This window comes from Phaseolus vulgaris, chromosome 3 (genome assembly GCF_000499845.2).
Source record: "Phaseolus vulgaris cultivar G19833 chromosome 3, P. vulgaris v2.0, whole genome shotgun sequence".
NCBI classification, from domain to species: Eukaryota; Viridiplantae; Streptophyta; class Magnoliopsida; order Fabales; family Fabaceae; genus Phaseolus; species Phaseolus vulgaris.
The window spans coordinates 47,641,941-47,647,375 of NC_023757.2; the positions used below are offsets into that span (position 1 = coordinate 47,641,941).

Genomic DNA, 5,435 nt, shown 5'->3' on the forward strand with positions numbered 1-5,435 from the left:
CAATAAATCAATATTTACCTTTATTTTAATAATATTTATTAATCTTCTATTATATTATAATAAAAAAATGACATAATCAATTATATTTTCTAACATTATCGATTATAGAAGTCTAAGTCTGCACACTCACAAACAAAGTTAATAAATTTTTGTCTCATTTCTTGTTTTTTGTCTTAATTTTTGCACTTTCTTTTCCATAGTTGGAAACAAACGGGGCATTGTCCGTCGATACAATCAATCAAAAGTTAAAGATGCACTAAAATAATAATGAAGTTTTCCCTAGAATTTGTACATTTATGTGGCAATAAATTACTACCAATGACAGTCATTTTAGTCTCTCTTTTTTTTGGACTAAAATGAAAGTTTTTGTAATGCCAGGAACTAAATTAACCTGTGCTCATAATTTTAGAGAATAACTCTATATTACTCACTCAATGTCGTTTCAATTATTTCAATAATATTGAGTTTTTTATTGGCTGTATCTATAGTAACTGCTCATGCAAGAATTACTTATCTGCTGTTGGTCTTTTCTGCACTTTCCTTCTTTCATTTTTCGCTTGCTCGTTTAAATTGAAGTGCCCTCACAACATTTCCTTTTGTGATGATTCCAACCTTCAAATCATAAACAAATCAGGCCTACAAAAACTGAAGACAGAAAATTGATCTAATATAACAGAATGAAGAAGTCTCTTACCAGCTTACCCTCGGTATCTACAACTGGTAGTCGCCCAAACTTTGTTTGCAGCAATAACCTATAATATTTAAAAGCGTCATTTTTTAAGTAGCAGTAAAAAAACAAGGTTGAAAGAGTCACTGATATGATGAATTAAAGGAATGATAAAAAATATATATTGAAGAACGTAGCTGCAACTTTAAGATTGGAGGTCTCCAGAACAACCATAGGTGTGGCGGTCATTAATTCGCCAATCAACTTCCCGTTGGTCTAGCTCAGAAGTTTCTGAACCTCATTGAAAGTCTGCAAGACTTCGTAGAGTTAATGACTTCCATATCCAGTTTAGTGCAGCTGTTACCATCAATGAAAGATGGGGACTTTATTAATTTACAATGTTTCACAAGTTGGATTGGATCAATCTGAGCGGTCCAAACCCACTAGGAAATTATTAGGCACGCTCCAGACTCATCTCAAAAGGAGGTTATCAGTAAAAAAAATAACACATGGGTGCGGAAGAAAAAGTAGAACAATAGATGTATCTTCAAAACTTCATAAACAGATACGTCACACACATGCACAAACACATGTTGCCCTTTCTTTCTACTTTACAGAAACATTTCTTTCACTATAAAAATATTTAGCTAAATATTTTTCAGGGTCTCACCCAGATTATGTGAATTTTTAAACATGGAATGTAGCCAGTTGCATAAACTGTCAGATTATTCATTTACTTTTGGAGTTAGTGGGATAGAATTCACAACTGTAATGTTTTGTATTTGAAATTGCTTTCAATGCAGGTATAGGATCCAAGAGATAAAATTTCCCCCAATAAATACACAATATCCTTAGGAGGATCTCTTGACAATGAGACGACCAAACCCAATCTACATCACAATACCCTGAAATTTGAATATATCTCTTGTCCTCACTCATATAACAATCGTTGTCCTAGAACCTTTTTTAACATATATGAGAATACAAGTCACAACATTCCACCGGTCAATGTGAGGATTCTACGTGAATTGACTAACAACTCCAATTGTATAAGAAATATCAACTCTTGTAAGTTTGTAAATGAGATAAAAGAATTTTCCCACTAGCCTCTTATATATCTTTGAATCTGAAAAGATTTTAACTTGGTCCACGATTAGCCTCTGATTTGGGTAAATGGAACTATCAATGGACTTGCAATTTTCCAGTCATGTCTCCTCCATAATATGAAGAACATATTTTCTTCCTGAAACTACAATACCTTTCTTTGATTAAGTCATTCCAATGCCAAGAAAGTACTTTAGTTAGCCAAAGTCTTAGGTCTAAAATGATTGAATAAATGCTCTTTGAGTTGAGAAATCCAAGTGTTATTATTTCCCTTAATAATTATATATCATCAACATAAATCATTAGATAAACACACTTATCAAAGAAAACATGACAATGGAAAACTGAATGATTTGTCTCACTTCATTTTAATCCAAAATTTTGTATAGTACTACGACTAATTTACCAAATCAAACTCACAGTGATTGCTTTAGTCCAAAAAGAGAATAATGTAATTTGCAAACTAAATTATACTCCTCTTAGGTAACAAAGCCATCCCATGCAAAGTTCCTCCTAAACATCACCATGAAGAAAGACATTTATAATGTCAAGCTGGTCAAGTGACCAATGGCGAATAGCAGCATAACAAGGAAGAAAGGAATTGTACTGATCTTGACCATAGGAGAAAAAGGACCACAATAGTCAAAACCATAAATTTGAGTATATACTTTGACCACCAACTGAACATTAAAGGGACGAACTTCACCAATAGACCCAACGTTAACAACATAGACCTATCTACAACCCAAGATGATTAAGTGGCTCATAGATAGTTTTAGGAACATGAGTAATAGACAAAGGAAAAAACAGAAAATTATGATGGACATAAACAATGATAACTCAAGAAACAAAATAGAAATGGACGAATTTGAAGTGTGAAGTCATGTGAAGGGGTTGATGGTGAATAATCTATTACATGTGAAGTTGTTAGAGGAGTTGAATTACAAGAGACTCCAGGAAATGTGGAAGGAGCTTTTCTAAAGTTGAGAATATCATAGAAAACCACATACTTGTTTTCAGGTAATAAAGACCTTATGATTCTTGTCCTTCACCAATCAAATGACTTGTATCATGTTAATATGACAAAATGAATTAACATCAGAGGTTATAGAACAATTTAAAGAGTGGGTCAATTGACTTAGAGAGATTAAGATATAAGGACAATGTGGAATGTACAAGACGGACGAAAGATTTAAAGAAAGAGATAAAGAACTTGATCAATTCCTTGAGATGCAATTTTGGATCCATTAACAACTGTAACAAGATGAAGAATCTTTGGAAAAGAAATAAATGAGGATGAAGAACTGTTAGGAAAAATGTGAACAGAGGCACCAAAGTCAAGTATCGAGGGGCCTTGTCCTTCCATATAGAAATGCATGCTTTTGAAAAACTTGACGCCAAAGAAGATTGAGCTTGTCTCTTGAATTTTTATATTTAATCCCCAAATATTCTTGGTACCCCTCATGAGAAAACTTTCTTCTTCAGATTGAACTCTCATCTTTCACCAAAGTAGGCACATTAAGAAGTCTAGTGCCTAAGTTGTCTACTAAAGAAGGGATCTAATCACCAACCAGAATTTGGCCAGGGTACATGATCAAAATCTGAATGTAGATTTCTCAGAGTCAACCATACATAACATATCAAGTTTTTTTATTGATATCCACCAATGAGTCAACCTAAATCTCTTCAGTTCTTCAAAAGCAGCTCAAGTTCTTGCTATACGTGAGATAATATCATGGTTGGTCTCTTTGAATGAGGCTAATCTTTGAGTAGCAACAAAGAGACTATAAATATTATTAGCAAAAATGTTTTGGGTCTTCTTCCAAAAAGAAACATGTCTTGAAGAATCTGAGAATATCTAACATGTCTTATTCAAGTGACTGTCATAGAAGAACACATACTTGGAAGTCAAGCTTTTGTCACCAAAGTATATTTTCAGAGGGAATAACACTGACTTTCTTCTCCAAATGGTCGTGATATCATTGACTAAGGAATTACAGATTCACTGAAAAACACCAAGACAAGTAAATTTTCTTCCCGTTGAATTTTGCAGCTATGATGGTAGAAGTCCTACAGAAAGGAAGGACAGGACCGGTAGAGACCCAGTGAAGTGTTTAATCATAATCTTCAAGATTTGTTCAATGAGGAGTTTAATTTTTCACTGATTTATTAAACAAGTTATTAACGGTGCAGTGCATAGCCATTAAGCTCAAAACCTTATTTCTTCAAGATTCGTTTAACAAACATTCAAATGAAAAAGCGTGTTTCTGGAATTCGAGACAAAAATAGAAGAATATAACAAAAAGACACCGCATCAGCAATTTCAAAGTGAAAAATAAGAATGGTTAAAAATGAATCACTAATCTATACAGGAAAACCAGTTACTCTCTATTCAACAAGAGTTTCCAGCCCTGTTTCAAATTTGATAGCATGTTAAAATTTTAAATTATTAAAAAAAGATGACACGTGACAACTTGAGAATGAATAGCACCTTCATCCATTGTGTTGTAGGCTTCACCATATGCAAAATCCTCTTTCCTCTTCATAGTCACCGACGGTATGAATTCCATTTGTTGGCTGCATATGAGGCGCAAAATGCAACAAATTGAACGATTTCTTTTATTTATTTCATAATAAAACGAAGTCGTTGAGAATAGCAAAGCAGTGGATGCAAAGCAAACAGAAAATGCAGCACCGGTTTTTTTGTAGCACATTGATTATTTGGGTTAGGGAAACAATCGATAACTCGAGTCATTTGTTACTAATAATTAAAACTCAATAACGGCATACCAGAAAAAGAATTTGCGGCGAGAGAGTTGCCGGCGGCGAGCCTAGGATCTCGAGCGGAGCGGAGGAAGGACAGGAAATTTGCAAAGTTCCCGGGGTAATCGAATATTTGGATTGTGACAAGATAGCAACAAGCCAAATTCTCCCAGCATCATATCAATTTGAAACTCTAATTTAAAAACTCTAATAGATTTTTCAGTAAAATACGAAACTTTAAATAAAAGAAAAAGGACGTAGATAAAAAGATATTTTTGAATTTTTTTTTGGAATATATGGATTTAGATTTTTGAAATATATTTCTGACTTTCAGAAAAAAAACAAATTCTAAAATATATTTTCAAATTGGTATGGTGTATGAAGAATTTGTCTAACAAGTTCCTACACCGGGCAACTTCTTCCTACATCTCTACAAATTTCTACCTGCACCCTCTCACTTTTGAAAAGACTGTTTTACCCCTTTAACAAATTACTTTCGGATTGTTCTTTTCGAAATATTTCCAGAACCGTCTTTTCCAGAACATGTTTTATGAATTCCGGACTTATAAATCCATAAATAAAAAAAATGTGTTCCAGAAAATATGTTTCTGAATGATTTTTTATCTTCTGAATTTTCTGCTTATGAAACTACTATTCTCAAAACATCTAAAACTATAAAGGGTAATTTTGGTATTTCTGAAAAATGTAGGGTGCAGGAAAAAAAGTGTAGAGGTGCAGGAAGAAACATCCCCTACACCGTTACTATTTGGGCCTTATAGCCCATTTAGGTAACGTAAATTGGGATATTTTTATTTGCGCCTAATATTTTTTCCTGCACCCTTCATTCTTTGCAGTACTAGAATTATCCTTGATAATTTTGGATGATTCTATAAGTAAAAGG

General features: G+C 33.3%; 1 long non-coding RNA gene across 1 annotated transcript; it reads right to left on the reverse strand.

Moving 5' to 3' along the window:
* Window positions 1-238: 238 nt before the first annotated feature.
* Window positions 239-4,717, reverse strand: LOC137808282 (uncharacterized). Its single transcript, XR_011080691.1, has 5 exons — window positions 4,562-4,717; window positions 4,263-4,348; window positions 866-1,024; window positions 695-752; window positions 239-612 (listed from the first exon to the last, which is right to left on the reverse strand). It is a non-coding gene; the product is annotated as an uncharacterized lncRNA (long non-coding RNA).
* Window positions 4,718-5,435: the final 718 nt, after the last annotated feature.